The sequence below is a fragment of the Symsagittifera roscoffensis genome, chromosome 2 (assembly GCF_963678635.1).
Source record: "Symsagittifera roscoffensis chromosome 2, txSymRosc1.1, whole genome shotgun sequence".
In the NCBI taxonomy this organism is placed as follows: Eukaryota; Metazoa; Xenacoelomorpha; order Acoela; family Convolutidae; genus Symsagittifera; species Symsagittifera roscoffensis.
The window spans coordinates 14001089-14020748 of record NC_087063.1 but is presented as its reverse complement, the minus strand read 5'-3'; the positions used below and the strand labels follow the sequence as shown (position 1 = coordinate 14020748).

At 40.2% G+C, this 19660-nt stretch overlaps 1 protein-coding gene across 1 annotated transcript in view; it reads left to right on the top strand.

Moving 5' to 3' along the window:
- The window catches only part of LOC134839041 (CTD nuclear envelope phosphatase 1-like), a 346443-nt gene that overhangs the window by 295582 nt on the left and 31201 nt on the right, over positions 1–19660 (top strand). The window lies entirely within an intron of this gene.

Genomic DNA, 19660 nt, shown 5'->3' with positions numbered 1-19660 from the left:
AGGACACTTAATGTACTATCCCAGGACCCAAGTGTTGGGAACCTTGAATTACTATCCCAGAGTTCAGGTTTTGGGTTACTTTTTTTTACTACACCATGAATTAAGTGTTGGGACCTTTAATGTACTATCCCAGGACTCAAGTGTTGAGACCCTTAAATTACTATCCCAGAGTTCAGGTGTTGGGATACTTTTTTTTACTACACCAGGACTCACGTGTTGGGACCTTTAATTTACTATCCCAGGTCTCAAGTATTGAGACTCTTAGTTAACTATCCCAGGACTCAAGTGTTGAGACCATTCATTTACTATCCCAGGAGTCAGATGTTGGGACACTTAATTTATAATCCCAGGACACAAGAGTTGGGACACTCAATTTACTCTCCCAAGACTCAATTATTAAGAATTTAAATTAGTATCCTAGGACTCAAGTGTTAGGACACTTAATGTACTATCCCAGGACTCAAGTGTTGAGACCCTTAAATTACTATCCCAGAGTTCAGGTGTTGGGATACTTTTTTTCTACTACACCAGGACTCAAGTGTTTGCAGACTTAATTTACTATCCCAAGGCTCAAGTGTTAATACTCTTATTTTATTATCCCAGGACTCAAGAGCTGGGACACTCAATTTTCTCTCCCAAGACTCAAGTGTTAGGAATTTAACCTAGTATCCTAGGACTCAAGAGTTGGGACATTCAATTTACTCCCCCAAGACTCAAGTGTTAGGAATTTAAAATAGTATCCTAGGACTCAAGTATAAGGACAATTAATGTACTATCCGAGGAATCAAGTTTTCGGACCCTTAATTTACTATCCCAGAGTTCAGGTGTTGGGATACTTTTTTTTACTACACCAGGACTCAAGTGTTGGGACCATTCATTTACTATCCCAGGACTCAGATGTTGGGACACTAAATTTATTATCCCAGGACTCAAGAGTTGGGACACTCAATTTACTCTCCCAGGAATCAATTGTTAGGAATTTAATTTAGTATCCTAGGACTCAAGTGTTAGGACACTTAATTTATTATCCCAGGACTCAAGTGTTGGGACACTTAATTTACTATCCCAGGACTCAAGTGTTCGGACACTTAAATTACTATCCCAGGACTCAGATGATGGGACAATTAATTTTTTATCCCAGGACTAAAGAGTTGGGACACTCAATTTACTCTCCCAAGACTCAAGTGTTAGGAATTTAATTTAGTATCCTAGGACTCAAGTGTTAGGACACTTAATGTACTATCCCAGGACTCATGTGTTGAGACCCTTAAATTACTATCCCAGAGTTCAGGTGTTGGGATACTTTTTTTCTACTACACCAGGACTCAAGTGTTGGGAGACTTAATTTACTATCCCAAGGCTCAAGTGTTGGGACCCATAATTTATTATCCCAGGACTCAAGAGCTGGGAAACTCAATTTACTCTCCCAAGACTCAAGTGTTAGGAATTTAATCTAGTATCCTAGGACTCAAGAGTTGGGACATTCAATTTACTCCCCCAAGACTCAAGTGTTAGGAATTTAAAATAGTATCCTAGGACTCAAGTATAAGGACAATTCATGTACTATCCCAGGACTCAAGTTTTTGGACCCTTAATTTACTATCCCAGAGTTCAGGTGTTGGGATACTTTTTTTTACTACACCAGGTTTAGTGTTGGGACCATTCATTTACTATCCCAGGACTCAGATGTTGGGACACTAAATTTATTATCCCAGGACTCAAGAGTTGGGACACTCAATTTACTCTCCCAGGAATCAATTGTTAGGAATTTAATTTAGTATCCTAGGACTCAAGTGTTAGGACACTTAATTTACTATCCCAGGACTCATGTGTAGGGACTTCTTTTTACTATCCCAGGACCGCTTCAGTAACCAGTGCGAAAAAACCCAACTCTCGGAACTCAAGTGTTGGGAAACTTAATTTACTATCTCAAGACTCAAGTGTTGGGACTCTTAGTTAACTATCCCAGGACTCAAGTATTGGGACCATTAACTTACTATCCCAGGACTCAGATGATGGGACAATTAATTTTTTATTCCAGGACTAAAGAGTTGGGACACTCAATTTACTCTCCCAAGACTCAAGTGTTAGGAATTGAATTTAGTATAATAGGACTCAAGTGTTAGGACACTTAATGTACTATCCCAGGACTCAATGTGTTGGGACCCTTAAATTACAATCCCAGAGTTTAAGTGTTGGGGTACTTTTTTTACTACACCAGGACTAAAGAGTTGGGACACTCAATTTACTCTCCCAAGACTCAAGTGTTAGGAATTGAATTTTGTATAATAGGACTCAAGTGTTAGGAAACTTAATGTACTATCCCAGGACTCAATGTGTTGGGACCCTTAAATTACAATCCCAGAGTTTAAGTGTTGGGATACTTTTTTTTACTACACCAGGACTCAAGTGTTGGGACATTTAATTTACTATCCCAAGACTCAAGTGTTGGGACTCTTAGTTAACTATCCCCGGACTCAAGTGTTGGGACCAATAATTTACTATCCCACGACTCAGATGTTGGGACACTTAATTTATTATCCCAGGACTCAAGAGTTGGGACACTCGATTTACTCTCCCAGGACTCAAATGTTGGGAAATTAATTTAGTATCCTAGGACTCAAGTGTTAGGACACTTAATATACTATCCCAGTACTCAAGTGTTGGGACACTTAATTTTCTATCCCAGGACTCAAGTGTTCGGACACTCAATTTACTACACCAGGACTCAAGTGTTGGGACACCTAATTTACTATCCCAAGACTCAAGTGTTGGGACTCTTAGTTAACTATCCCAGGACTCAAAGATTGGGACCATTATTTTAATATCTCAGGACTCAAGTGTTGGGACTTTTAGTTATTTATCCCAAGATTCAAAAGTTGAGACCATTAATTTACTATCCCGGGGCTCAGATGTTGGGACATTTAATTTATTATTCCAGGACTCAAGAGTTGGGACACTCAATTTACTCTCCCAGGACTCAAGTGTTAGGAATTTAGTTTAGTATTCTAGGACTCAAATGTTAGGACACTTAATTTACTATCCCAGGACTCAAGTGTTGGGACACTTAATTTACTATCCCAGGACTCAAGTGTTCGGACACTTAATTTACTATCCCAGGACTCAAATGTTGGGACGCTTAAATTACTATCCCAGGATTCATGTGTAGGGACTTTTTTTTTACTATCCCAGGACCGCTTCAGTAACCAGTGCGAAAAAACCCAACTCTCGGAACTCAAGTGTTGGGACACTTAATTTACTATCTCAAGACTCAAGTGTTGGGACTCTTAGTTAACTATCCCAGGACTCAAGTATTGGGACCATTAACTTACTATCCCAGGACTCAGATGATGGGACAATTAATTTTTTATCCCAGGACTAAAGAGTTGGGACACTCAATTTACTCTCCCAAGACTCAAGTGTTAGGAATTGAATTTAGTATAATAGGACTCAAGTGTTAGGACACTTAATGTACTATCCCAGGACTCAATGTGTTGCGACCCTTAAATTACAATCCCAGAGTTTAAGTGTTGGGATACTTTTTTTACTACACCAGGACTAAAGAGTTGGGACACTCAATTTACTCTCCCAAGACTCAAGTGTTAGGAATTGAATTTAGTATAATAGGACTCAAGTGTTAGGACACTTAATGTACTATCCCAGGACTCAATGTGTTGGGACCCTTAAATAAAAATCCCAGAGTTTAAGTGTTGGTATACTTTTTTTTACTACACCAGGACTCAAGTGTTGGGACATTTAATTTACTATCCCAAGACTCAAGTGTTGGGACTATTAACTAACTATCCCCGGACTCAAGTGTTGGGACCAATAATTTACTATCCCACGACTCAGATGTTGGGACACTTAATTTATTATCCCAGGACTCAAGAGTTGGGACACTCAATTTACTCTCCCAGGACTCAAATGTTAGGAAATTGATTTAGTATCCTAGGACTCAAGTGTTAGGACACTTAATTTACTATCCCAGTACTCAAGTGTTGGGACACTTAATTTTCTATCCCAGGTCTCAAGTGTTCGGACACTCAATTTACTACACCAGGACTCAAGTGTTGGGACACTTAATTTACTATCCCAAGACTCAAGTGTTGGGACTCTTAGTTAACTATCCCAGGACTCAAAGATTGGGACCATTAATTTAATATCTCAGGACTCAGATGTTAGGACACTTAGTTAATTATCCCAGGACTCAAGAGTTGGGACACTCAATTTACTCTCCCAGGGCTCAAGTTTTAGGAATTTAATTTAGTATCCTAGGACTCAAGTGTTGGGACACTTAAAATACTATCCCAGAGTTGAGGTGTTGGGACACTTTTTTTTTACTACACCAGGACTCAAGTTTTGGGACATTTAATTTACCAACCCAGGACTCAGATGTTGGGACACTTAATTTACTATCCCAGGACTCAAGAGTTGGGACATTCAATTTACTCTCCCAAGACTCAAGTGTTAGTAATTTAAAATAGTATCCTAGGACTCAAGTGTTAGGACACTTAATGTACTATCCCAGGACTCAAGTGTTGGGACCCTTAAAATACTATCCCTGAGTTCAGGTGTTGGCATATTTTTTTTACTACACCAGGAATCAAGTGTTGGGACACTTAATTTACTATCCCTTGACTCAATTGTTGAGACTCTTAGTTAACTATCCCAGGATTCAAAAGTTGAGACCATTAATTTATTATCCCAGGACTCAGATGTTGGGACATTTAATTAATTATTCCAGGACTCAACAGTTGGGACACTCAATTTACTCTCCCAGGACTCAAGTGTTAGGAATTTAGTTTAGTATCCTAGGACTTGAGTATTAGGACACTTAATTTACTATCCCAGGACTCAAGTGTTGGGACATTTAATTTACTATCCCAGGACTCAGTTGTTGGGACACCTAATTTTTTATCCCAGGACTCAAGAGCTGGGACACTCAATTTACTCTCCCAAGACTCAATTGTTAAGAATTTAAATTAGTATCCTAGGACTCAAGTGTTAGGATACTTAATGTACTATCCCAGGACTCAAGTGTTGAGACCCTTAAATTACAATCCCAGAGTTTAAGTGTTGCGATACTTTTTTTACTACACCAGGACTCAAGTGTTGGGACAATTAATTTACTATCCCAAGATTCAAGTGTTGGGACTCTTAGTTAACTATCCCCGGACTCAAGTGTTGGGACCAATAATTTACTATCCCACGACTCAGATGTTTGGACACGTAATTTATTATCCCAGGACTCAAGAGTTGGGACACTCAATATACTCTCCCAGGACTCAAATGTTGGGAAATTAATTTAGTATCCTAGGACTCAAGTGTTAGGACACTTAATTTACTATCCCAGTACTCAAGTGTTGGGACACTTAATTTACTCTCCCGGGACTCAAGTGTTTGGACACTCAATTTACTACACCAGGACTCAAGTGTTGGGACACTTAATTTACTATCCCAAGACTCAAGTGTTGGGACTCTTAGTTAACTATCCCAGGACTCAAAGATTGGGACCATTAATTTAATATCTCAGGACTCAGATGTTAGGACACTTAGTTAATTATCCCAGTACTCAAGAGTTGGGACACTCAATTTACTCTCCCGGGACTCAAGTGTTAGGAATTTAATTTAGTATCCTAGGACTCAAGTGTTGGGACACTTAAATTACTATCCCAGAGTTGAGGTGTTGGGATATTTTTTTACTACACCACGACTCAATTTTTGGGAATTTTATTTCACCAACCCAGGACTCAGATGTTGGGACACTTAATTTACTATCCAGGACTCAAGAGTTGGGACATTCAATTTACTCTCCCAAGACTCAAGTGTTAGTAATTTAAAATAGTGTCCTAGGACTCAAGTGTTAGGACACTTAATGTACTATCCCAGGATTCAAGTGTTGGGACCCTTAAATTACTATCCCTGAGTTCAGGTGTTGGCATACTTTTTTTACTACACCAGGAATCAAGTGTTGGGACATTTAATTTACTATCCCTTGACTCAATTGTTGAGACTCTTAGTTAACTATCCCAGGATTCAAAAGTTGAGACCATTAATTTACTATCCCAGTACTCAGATGTTGGGACATTTAGTTTATTATTCCAGGACTCAAGAGTTGGGACACTCAATTTACTCTCCCAGGACTCAAGTGTTAGGAATTTAGTTAAGTATCCTAGGACTCAAGTGTTAGGACACTTAATTTACTATCCCAGGACTCAAGTGTTGGGACACTTTATTTACTATCCCAGGACTCAAGTGTTCGGACACTCAATTTACTATCCCAGGACTCAACTGTTGGGACGCTTAAACTACTATTCCAGGAATCATGTGTAGGGACCTCTTTTTTACTATCCCAGGACCACTTCAGTAACCAGTGCGAAAAAACCTCACTCTCGGAACTCAAGTGTTGGGACACTTAATTTACTATCCCAAGACTCAAGTGTTGGGATTCTTAGTTAACTATCCCAGGACTCAAGTATTGGGACACTTTATTTACTATCCCAGGACTCAAGTGTTCGGACACTCAATTTACTATCCCAGGACTCAACTGTTGGGACGCTTAAACTACTATTCCAGGACTCATGTGTAGGGACCTCTTTTTTACTATCCCAGGACCACTTCAGTAACCAGTGCGAAAAAACCCCACTCTCGGAACTCAAGTGTTGGGACACTTAATTTACTATCCCAGGACTCAAGTGTTCGGACACTCAATCTACTATCCCAGGACTCAACTGTTGGGACGCTTAAACTACTATTCCAGGACTCATGTGTAGGGACCTCTTTTTTACTATCCCAGGACCACTTCAGTAACCAGTGCGAAAAAACCCCACTCTCGGAACTCAAGTGTCGGGACACTTAATTTACTATCCCAAGACTCAAGTGTTGGGACTCTTAATTAATTATCCCAGGACTCAAGTATTGGGACCATTGATTTACTATCCCAGGACTCAAGAGTTGGGACACTCAATTTATTATCCCAGGACTCAAGAGCTGGGACACTCAATTTACTCTCCCAAGACTCAATTGTTCGGACACTCAATTTACTATCCCAGGACTCAACTGTTGGGACGCTTAAACTACTATTCCAGGACTCATGTGTAGGGACTTTTTTTTTACTATCCCAGGACCACTTCAGCAACCAGTGCGAAAAAATCCCACTCTCGGAACTCAAGTGTTGGGACACTTAAATTACTATCCCAAGACTCAAGTGTTGGGAATCTTAATTAACTATCCCAGGACTCAAGTATTGGGACCATTGATTTACTATCCCAGGACTCAAGAGTTGGGACACTCAATTTATTATCCCAGGACTCAAGAGCTGGGACACTCAATTTACTCTCCCAAGACTCAATTGTTCGGACACTCAATTTACTATCCCAGGACTCAACTGTTGGGACGCTTAAACTACTATTCCAGGACTCATGTGTAGGGACCTTTTTTTTTACTATCCCAGGACCACTTCAGCAACCAGTGCGAAAAAATCCCACTCTCGGAACTCAAGTGTTGGGACACTTAAATTACTATCCCAAGACTCAAGTGTTGGGAATCTTAATTAACTATCCCAGGACTCAAGTATTGGGACCATTCATTTACTATCCCAGGAGTCAGATGTTGGGACACATAATTTATAATCCCAGGACACAAGAGTTGGGACACTCAATTTACTCTCCCAGGACTCAAGTGTTAGGAATTTAAATTAGTATCTTAGGACTCAAGTGTTAGGACACTTAATGTACTATCCCAGGACTCAATTGTTGAGACCCTTAAATTACTTTCCCAGAGTTCAGGTGTTGGGATACTTTTTTTCTTCTACACCAGGACTCAAGTGTTGGGAGACTTAATTTACTATCCCAAGGCTCAAGTGTTGGGACGCTTAAACTACTATTCCAGGACTCATGTGTAGGGACCTCTTTTTTACTATCCCAGGACCACTTCAGTAACCAGTGCGAAAAAACCCCACTCTCGGAACTCAAGTGTTGGGACACTTAATTTACTATCCCAAGACTCAAGTGTTGGGACTCTTAGTTAACTATCCCAGGACTCAAGTATTGGGACACTTTATTTACTATCCCAGGACTCAAGTGTTCGGACACTCAATTTACTATCCCAGGACTCAACTGTTGGGACGCTTAAACTACTATTCCAGGACTCATGTGTAGGGACCTCTTTTTTACTATCCCAGGACCACTTCAGTAACCAGTGCGAAAAAACCCCACTCTCGGAACTCAAGTGTTGGGACACTTAATTTACTATCCCAGGACTCAAGTGTTCGGACACTCAATCTACTATCCCAGGACTCAACTGTTGGGACGCTTAAACTACTATTCCAGGACTCATGTGTAGGGACCTCTTTTTTACTATCCCAGGACCACTTCAGTAACCAGTGTGAAAAAACCCCACTCTCGGAACTCAAGTGTCGGGACACTTAATTTACTATCCCAAGACTCAAGTGTTGGGACTCTTAATTAACTATCCCAGGACTCAAGTATTGGGACCATTGATTTAATATCCCAGGACTCAAGAGTTGGGACACTCAATTTATTATCCCAGGACTCAAGAGCTGGGACACTCAATTTACTCTCCCAAGACTCAATTGTTCGGTCACTCAATTTACTATCCCAGGACTCAACTGTTGGGACGCTTAAACTACTATTCCAGGACTCATGTGTAGGGACCTTTTTTTTTACTATCCCAGGACCACTTCAGCAACCAGTGCGAAAAAATCCCACTCTCGGAACTCAAGTGTTGGGACACTTAAATTACTATCCCAAGACTCAAGTGTTGGGAATCTTAATTAACTATCCCAGGACTCAAGTATTGGGACCATTGATTTACTATCCCAGGACTCAAGAGTTGGGACACTCAATTTATTATCCCAGGACTCAAGAGCTGGGACACTCAATTTACTCTCCCAAGACTCAATTGTTTGGACACTCAATTTACTATCCCAGGACTCAACTGTTGGGACGCTTAAACTACTATTCCAGGACTCATGTGTAGGGACCTTTTTTTTTACTATCCCAGGACCACTTCAGCAACCAGTGCGAAAAAATCCCACTCTCGAAACTCAAGTGTTGAGACACTTAAATTACTATCCCAAGACTCAAGTGTTGGGAATCTTAATTAACTATCCCAGGACTCAAGTATTGGGACCATTCATTTACTATCCCAGGAGTCAGATGTTGGGACACATAATTTATAATCCCAGGACACAAGAGTTGGGACACTCAATTTACTCTCCCAGGACTCAAGTGTTAGGAATTTAAATTAGTATCTTAGGACTCAAGTGTTAGGACACTTAATGTACTATCCCAGGACTCAAGTGTTGAGACCCTTAAATTACTATCCCAGAGTTCAGGTGTTGGGATACTTTTTTTCTACTACACCAGGACTCAAGTGTTGGGAGACTTAATTTACTATCCCAAGGCTCAAGTGTTGGGACTCTTAATTTATTATCCCAGGACTCAAGAGCTGGGACACTCAATTTACTATCCCAGTACTCAAGTGTTCGGACACTCAATTTACTATCCCAGGACTCAACTGTTGGGACGCTTAAACTACTATTCCAGGACTCATGTGTAGGGACCTTTTTTTTTACTATCCCAGGACCACTTCAGCAACCAGTGCAAAAAAATCCCACTCTCGGAACTCAAGTGTTGGGACACTTAAATTACTATCCCAAGACTCAAGTGTTGGGAATCTTAATTAACTATCCCAGGACTCAAGTATTGGGACCATTGATTTACTATCCCAGGACTCAAGAGTTGGGACACTCAATTTACTCTCCCAGGGCTCAAGTGTTAGGAATCTAATTTAGTATCCTAGGACTCAAGTGTTAGGACACTTAATTTACTATCCCAGGACTCAAGTGTTGGGACACTTAATTTACTATCCCAGGACTCAAGTGTTCGGACACTCAATCTACTATCCCAGGACTCAACTGTTGGGACACTTAATTTACTATCCAGGACTCAAGAGTTGGGACATTCAATTTACTCTCCCAAGACTCAAGTGTTAGTAATTTAAAATAGTATCCTAGGACTCAAGTGTTAGGACACTTAATGTACTATCCCAGGACTCAAGTGTTGGGACCCTTAAATTACTATCCCTGAGTTCAGGTGTTGGCATACTTTTTTTACTACACCAGGAATCAAGTGTTGGGACACTTAATTTACTATCCCTTGACTCAATTGTTGAGACTCTTAGTTAACTATCCCAGGATTCAAAACTTGAGACCATTAATTTAATATCCCAGGACTCAGATGTTGGGACATTTAATTTATTTTTCCAGGACTCAAGATTTGGGACACTCAATTTACTCTCCCAGGACTCAAGTGTTAGGAATTTAGTTTAGTATCCTAGGACTCAAGTGTTAGGACACTTAATTTACTATCCCAGGACTCAAGTGTTGGGACGATTTATTTACTATCCCAGGACCCAAGTGTTCGGACACTCAATTTACTATCCCAGGACTCAACTGTTGGGACGCTTAAACTACTATTCCAGGACTCATGTGTAGGGACCTCTTTTTTAATATCCCAGGACCACTTCATTAACCAGTGCCAAAAAAACCCACTCTAGGAACTCAAGTGTTGGGACACTTAATTTACTATCGCAAGACTCAAGTGTTGGGACTCTTAGTTAACTATCCCAGGACTCAAGTATTGGGACCATTTATTTACTATACCAGGACTCAAGAGTTGGGACACTCAATTTACTCTCCCAGAGCTCAAGTGTTAGGAATCTAATTTAGTATCCTAGGACTCAAGTGTTAGGACACTTAATTTACTATCCCAGGACTCAAGTGTTGGGACACTTAATTTACTATCCCAGGACTCAAGTGTTCGGACACTCAAATTACTATCACAGGACTCAACTGTTGAGACGCTTAAATTACTATCCCAGGACTCAACTGTTGGGACACTTAATTTACTATCCAGGACTCAAGAGTTGGGACATTCAATTTACTCTCCCAAGACTCAAGTGTTAGTAATTTAAAATAGTATCCTAGGACTCAAGTGTTAGGACACTTAATGTACTATCCCAGGACTCAAGTGTTGGGACCCTTGAATTACTATCCCTGAGTTCAGGTGTTGGCATACTTTTTTTACTACACCAGGAATCAAGTGTTGGGACACTTAATTTACTATCCCTTGACTCAATTGTTGAGACTCTTAGTTAACTATCCCAGGACTCAAAAATTGAGACCATTAATTTAATATCCCAGGACTCAGATGTTGGGACATTTATTTTATTTTTCCAGGACTCAAGACTTGGGACACTCAATTTACTCTCCCAGGACTCAAGTGTTAGGAATTTAGTTTAGTATCCTAGGACTCAAGTGTTAGGACACTTAATTTACTGTCCCAGGACTCAAGTGTTGGGACGATTTATTTACTATCCCAGGACTCAAGTGTTCGGACACTCAATTTACTATCCCAGGACTCAACTGTTGGGACGCTTAAACTACTATTCCAGGACTCATGTGTAGGGACCTCTTTTTTAATATCCCATGACCACTTCATTAACCAGTGCCAAAAAAACCCACTCTAGGAACTCAAGTGTTGGGACACTTAATTTACTATCGCAAGACTCAAGTGTTGGGACTCTTAGTTAACTATCCCAGGACTCAAGTATTGGGACCATTTATTTACTATACCAGGACTCAAGAGTTGGGACACTCAATTTACTCTCCCAGAGCTCAAGTGTTAGGAATCTAATTTAGTATCCTAGGACTCAAGTGTTAGGACACTTAATTTACTATCCCAGGACTCAAGTGTTGGGACACTTAATTTACTATCCCAGGACTCAAGTGTTCGGACACTCAATCTACTATCACAGGACTCAACTGTTGAGACGCTTAAATTACTATCCCAGGACTCATGTGTAGGGACATTTTTTTAACTATGCCAGGACCGCTTCAGTAACCAGTGCGAAAAAACCCCACTCTCGGAACTCAAGTGTTGGGACACTTAATTTACTATCCCAAGACTCAAGTGTTGGGACTCTTAGTTAACTATCCCAGGACTCAAGTATTGGGACACTTTATTTACTATCCCAGGACTCAAGAGTTGGGACACTCAATTTACTCTCCCAGGACTCAAGTGTTAGGAATTTAATTTACTATTCCAAGACTCAAGTGTTGGGAATCTTAGTTAACTATCCCAGGAGTCGAGTATTGGGCCATTAATTTACTATCCCAGGACTCAGATGATGGGACACTTAATGTACTATCCCAGGACTCAAGTGTTGGGACCTTTAATTTACTATCCCAGGACTCAAGTATGGAGACTCTTAGTTAACTATCCCAGGACTCAAGTGTTGAGACCATTCATTTACTATCCCAGGAGTCAGATGTTGGGACACATAGTTTAAAATCCCAGGACACAAGAGTTGGGACACTCAATTTACTCTCCCAGAACTCAAGTGTTAGGAATTTAATTAAGTATCCTAGGACTCAAGTGTTAGGACACCTAATGTACTATCCCAGGACCCAAGTGTTGGGAACCTTGAATTACTATCCCAGAGTTCAGGTTTTGGGTTACTTTTTTTTACTACACCAGGACTCAAGTGTTGGGACCTTTAATTTACTATCCCAGGACTCAGATATTGGGACACTTAATTTATTATCCCAGGACTCAAGAGCTGGGACACTCAATTTACTCTCCCAAGACTCAATTGTTAAGAATTCAAATTAGTATCCTAGGACTCAAGTGTTAGGATACTTAATGTAATATCCCAGGACTCAAGTGTTGAGACCCTTAAATTACTATCCCAGAGTTCAGGTGTTGGGATACTTTTTTTCTACTACAAAAGGACTCAAGTGTTGGGAGACTTAATTTACTATCCCAAGGCTCAAGTGTTGGGACTCTTAATTTATTATCCCAGGAATCAAGAGCTGGGACACTCAATTTATTCTCCCAAGACTCAATTGTTAAGAATTTAAATTAGTATCCTAGGACTCATGTGTTAGGACACTTAATGTACTATCCCAGGACTCAAGTGTTGAGACCCTTAAATTACTATCCCAGAGTTCAGGTGTTGGGATACTTTTTTTCTACCACACCAGGACTCAAGTGTTGGGAGACTTAATTTACTATCCCAAGGCTCAAGTGTTGGGACTCTTAATTTATTATCCCAGTACTCAAGAGCTGGGACACTCAATTTACTATCCCAGTACTCAAGTGTTCGGACACTCAATTTACTATCCCAGGACTCAACTGTTGGGACGCTTAAACTACTATTCCAGGACTCATGTGTAGGGACCTTTTCCTACTATCCCAGGACCACTTCAGTAACCAGTGCGAAAAAATCCCACTCTCGGAACTCAAGTGTTGGGACACTTAATTTACTATCCCAAGACTCAATCGTTGGGAATCTTAGTTAACTATCCCAGAACTCAAGTATTGGGACCATTTATTTACTATCCCAGGACTCAAGAGTTGGGACACTCAATTTACTCTCCCAGGGCTCAAGTGTTAGGAATCTAATTTAGTATCCTAGGACTCAAGTGTTGGGACACTTAATTTACTATCCCAGGACTCAAGTGTTTGGACACTCAATCTACTATCCCAGCACTCAACTGTTGGGACGCTTAAATTACTATCCCAGGACTCATGTGTAGGGACATTTTTTTAACTATGCCAGGACCGCTTCAGTAACCAGTGCGAAAAAACCCCACTCTCGGAACACAATTGTTGGGACACTTAATTTACTATTCCAAGACTCAAGTGTTGGGAATCTTAGTTAACTATCCCAGGACTCAAGTATTGGGACCATTAAATTACTATCCCAGGCCTCAGATGATGGGACACTTAATGTACTATCCCAGGACTCAAGTGTTGGGACCCTTTAATTACTATCCCAGGACTCAAGTATAGAGACTCTTAGTTAACTATCCCAGGACTCAAGTGTTGAGACCATTCATTTACTATCCCAGGAGTCAGATGTTGGGACACTTAATTTATAATCCCAGGACACAAGAGTTGGGACACTCAATTTACTCTCCCAGGACTCAAGTGTTAAGAATTTAATTTAGTATCCTAGGACTCAAGTGTTAGGACACTTAATGTACTATCCCAGGACCCAAGTGTTGGGAACCTTGAATTACTATCCCAGAGTTCAGGTTTTGCGTTACTTTTTTTTACTACACCAGGACTCAAGTGTTGGGACCTTTAATTTACTATCCCAGGACTCAGATGTTGGGACACTTAATTTATTATCCCAGGATTCAAGAGCTGGGACACTCAATTTACTATCCCAGTACTCAAGTGTTCGGACACTCAATTTACTATCCCAGGACTCAACTGCTGGGACGCTTAAACTACTATTCCAGGACTCATGTGTAGGGACCTTTTTTTTACTATCCCAGGACCACTTCAGTAACCAGTGCGAAAAAATCCCACTCTCGGAACTCAAGTGTTGGGACACTTAATTTACTATCCCAAGACTCAAGTGTTGGGAATCTTAGTTAACTATCCCAGGACTCAAGTATTGGGACCATTTATTTACTATCCCAGGACTCAAGAGTTGGGACACTTAATTTACTCTCCCAGGGCTCAAGTGTTAAGAATCTAATTTAGTATCCTAGGACTCAAGTGTTGGGACACTTAATTTACTATCCCACGACTCAAGTGTTCGGACACTCAATCTACTATCCCAGCACTCAACTGTTGGGACGCTTAAATTACTATCCCAGGACTCATGTGTAGGGACATTTTTTTAACTATGCCTGGACCGCTTCAGTAACCAGTTCGAAAAAACCCCACTCTCGGAACACAAGTGTTGGGACACTTAATTTACTATTCCAAGACTCAAGTGTTGGGAATCTTAGTTAACTATCCCAGGACTCAAGTATTGGGACCATTAATTTACTATCCCAGGCCTCAGATGATGGGACACTTAAAATACTATCCCAGGACTCAAGTGTTGGGACCCTTTAATTACTATCCCAGGACTCAAGTATAGAGACTCTTAGTTAACTATCCCAGGACTCAAGTGTTGAGACCATTCATTTACTATCCCAGGAGTCAGATGTTGGGACACTTAATTTATAATCCCAGGACACAAGAGTTGGGACACTCAATTTACTCTCCCAGGACTCAAGAGCTAGGAATTTAATTTAGTATCCTAGGGTCAAGTGTTAGGACACTTAATGTACTATCCCAGGACCCAAGTGTTGGGAACTTTGAATTACTATCCCAGAGTTCAGGTTTCGGATTACTTTTTTTTACTACACCAGGACTCAAGTGTTGGGACCTTTAATTTACTATCCCAGGACTCAGATGTTGGGACACTTAATTTTTTATCCCAGGACTCAAGAGCTGGGACACTCAATTTACTCTCCCAAGATTCAATTGTTAAGAATTTAAATTAGTATCCTAGGACTCAAGTGTTAGGACACTTAATGTACTATCCCAGGACTCAAATGTTGGGACTCTTAATTTATTATCCCAGGACTCAAGAGCTGGGACACTCAATTTACTCTCCCAAGACTCAAGTGTTAGGAATTTAGTTTAGTATCCTAGGACTCAAGAGTTGGGACATTCAATTTACTCCCCCAAGACTCAAGTGTTAGGAATTTAAAATAGTATCCTAGGACTCAATTATAAGGACACTTAATGTACTATCCCAGGACTCAAGTTTTTGGACCCTTAATTTACTATCCCAGAGTTCAGGTCTTGGGATACTTTTTTTACTACACCAGGACTCAAGTGTTGGGACCATTCAATTACTATCCCAGGACTCAGATGTTGGGTCACTAAATTTATTATCCCAGGACTCAAGAGTTGGGACACTCAATTTACTCTCCCAGGAATCAATTGTTAGGAATTTAATTTAGTATCCTAGGACTCAAGTGTTAGGACACTTAATTTACTATCCCAGGACTCAAGTGTTGGGACACTTTATTTACTATCCCAGGACTCAAGTGTTCAGACACTTAATTTACACTCCCAGGACTCAAATGTTGGTACGCTTAAATTACTATCCCAGGACTCTTCAGTAACCAGCGCGAAAAAACCCAACTCTCGGAACTCAAGTGTTGGGACACTTTATTTACTATCTCAAGACTCAAGTGTTGGGACTCTTAATTAACTATCCCAGGACTCAAGTATTGGGACCATTAACTTACTATCCCAAGATTCAATTGTTAAGAATTTAAATTAGTATCCTAGGACTCAAGTGTTAGGACACTTAATGTACTATCCCAGGACTCAAGTGTTGAGACCCTTAAATTACTATCCCAGAGTTCAGGTGTTAGGATACTTTTTTTCTACTACACCAGGACTCAAGTGTTGGGAGACTTAAATTACTATCCCAAGGCTCAAGTGTTGGGACTCTTAATTTATTATCCCAGGATTCAAGAGCTGGGACACTCAATTTACTCTCCCAAGACTCAAGTGTTAGGAATTTAGTTTAGTATCCTAGGACTCAAGAGTTGGGACATTCAATTTACTCCCCCAAGACTCAAGTGTTAGGAATTTAAAACAGTATCCTAGGACTCAATTATAAGGACACTTAATGTACTATCCCAGGACTCAAGTTTTTGGACCCTTAATTTACTATCCCAGAGTTCAGGTCTTGGGATACTTTTTTTTACTACACCAGGACTCAAGTGTTGGGACCATTCAATTACTATCCCAGGACTCAGATGTTGGGACACTAAATTTATTATCCAAGGACTCAAGAGTTGGGACACTCAATTTACTCTCCCAGGAATCAATTGTTAGGAATTTAATTTAGTATCCTAGGACTCAAGTGTTAGGACACTTAATTTACTATCCCAGGACTCAAGTGTTGGGACACTTAATTTACTATCCCAGGACTCAAGTGTTCAGACACTTAATTTACTATCCCAGGACTCAAATGTTGGGACGCTTAAATTACTATCCCAGGACTCTTCAGTATCCAGCGCGAAAAAACACAACTCTCGGAACTCAAGTGTTGGGACACTTTATTTACTATCTCAAGACTCAAGTGTTGGGACTCTTAGTTAACTATCCCAGGACTCAAGTATTGGGACCATTAACTTAGTATCCCAGGACTCAGATGATGGGACAATTAATTTTTTATCCCAGGACTAAAGAGTTGGGACACTCAATTTACTCTCCCAAGACTCAAGTGTTAGGAATTGAATTTAGTATAATAGGACTCAAGTGTTAGGACACTTAATGTACTATCCCAGGACTCAATGTGTTGGGACCCTTAAATTACAATCCCAGAGTTTAAGTGTTGGGATACTTTTTTTACTACACCAGAACTCAAGTGTTGGGACATTTAATTTACTATCCCAAGACTCAAGTGTTGGGACTCTTAGTTAACTATCCCCGGACTCAAGTGTTGGGACCAATAATTTACTATCCCACGACTCAGATGTTGGGACACTTAATTTATTATCCCAGGACTCAAGAGTTGGGACACTCAATTTACTCCCAGGACTCAAATGTTAGAAAATAATTTAGTATCCTAGGACTCAAGTGTTAGGACACTTATTTTACTATCCCAGTACTCAAGTGTTGGGACACTTAATTTTCTATCCCAGGACTCAAGTGTTCGGACCATTAATTTGCAATCCCAGTACTGCCTCCCGAACTCGTGTAACACTCTACTGTTGGGACACTCAATTTTTTATCCCAGAACTGCCTCAGTAACTCGTACTTGCTATTCGTCTGGTCACCTTTTTCAGTGAAGTCTCCCAGTGGTTCTCCAAGGTTGCAAAGATATCTGGAAACCCTTTCAACGCCCCGTATTTGGGCATCTGCTGAGTACTTGCTGTTTGATCGAAACGATCGGTCTTATTGTAAAACAGTATGAGTATACATACTATTAGTTAAATGAAATACTGATCCACCGTATCTGGAAATCAAGGTCACTGTCCTTTTTTTTTTTAGTTTTTTATGGTTTTTTCTTCCTATTTCTAATCTTTTCCGTTTTTTTTTTCGCTATTTGTCTTTTACCCGTTTTTGTTCCTCTAGTGGTCCCCCATTATCAGTTAGCGAGGCCTCGTATCAGAAAGAAAGCGCATCGAGAAATGCTATCACGGTACAACCAAAAGGTGGACACGTTCCAGATGAACCGTACCACCGGTACCCTAGAATAGGCATGTAGCCCGGAGCTTCGTCAAAAAAAGGGTTCCATCTTGTAGTTTTCATGTCGTAAAACACCCTGGAGCGCCATAAAAACATTATGTAACAGTCGCCTCCTTAAATCATATATGACTTCAGAAAAACAGACCCAATAACCACTGACTCAAGGGTCAGGGACACTATCTCTTTGCTTTTATACCTCATTCGGTCGGAGTCAATTCGGTTCGCGTAATATATGAGACTACAAATAGTGGTACCGCTTAAAAACCACTACATAAATACCCCCCACTCTAGAAATAAGAACACCCCAATGGCTAGGTCTCTAAATACCTAAAACACGCGAACCCCCTTAAGAACAGTGTCGGAAGCTGTAGTATACCATTAGCTTTTATTGGACAGTGGACCTATGATCCATTTCAGATAGATCAACCTAAAACTTGCCTTATCTCCACATAATCATTTAAAATGCCCTAGAAAAATTAAACTAAGTATCATCCAGAAAATTAGCTAACGTTCAAATGGTTTTCACCACAAGAAAATTAGAATCTTGTTTACCATCACTGAAGTCAGCATTTTCTAATGACCTCAAGTCAAGAGTGGTTTATAAACTGTCATGTAGTGGATTCACCTCCACCTTTGTCGGATAAACTGTTCGACATTTGACCACTAGAATTGAGGAACATAAGAAAGCAGACTTACCGGTAGGCCTCCACCTTCAGCAATGCCAACTTGAGGGAAATAGCGCAGATCTTAGTTGGCAAATTATAGATAGGTCCAACAACCAAACAAAATGGTTAACATTAGAGGCAATACATATCAGGAAAGAGAAACTGGGCTTGAACCAGCGCGATGAGTTTGAGAACTGGGCGTTAACACTGAAACTTTGGTCCCAAAAATTTGTAAATTAATGTTTTATCATCTTATAGATTAAATTATTGTAAAAACTCTGACGATGCACATAGTTGCGAACACGTTTGAAATTTACTTTTTAGCAAAAGTTTCTTAAACTAAGTACTCATTTTGTGACGCGACTCTAGAATTAGGTAAATATTAGAAGTAAAGCATTTCTAGAATATTTTTGTAACAAGGAGTTTTGAATCAATAAGTTTCGTTTTCTGAACCATTGGGCAGCTTCACTCGTCTGCTTGCCCGATCAACATTTTCTCTCGCCCTACGATGATACTCTCGTAAGACTTCGCGTTGCTCTTTATCAGGAACAAGACAGCTCTACTCGGGTTGTTGATTGCAGTAAAATTGCGAACAGCCTGATTTTTATCGATTTTCCCGCATTTCTGATTTATTTCTTGTCATATCATTAACTTCTGATTTTTAGTTGTCGCGAGACACTTGAGCATGACATGGTCGATTCGAAATTCGACTGACTTCCAAATGCGACCGACTGGCACAATTCTGCTGGTTTACTTTATGCTGTTTGAGCAGTAGAAAATATAATTAATAATTTGTTGGAACACAATTCGACCAATCAGAAAGCGAGTTAAAAATTTTTGGTTCAAATGGTACTGATATTTCATTTTGGGACAAATGAATCTTGGTTCAAATGGAACTTCATCAAC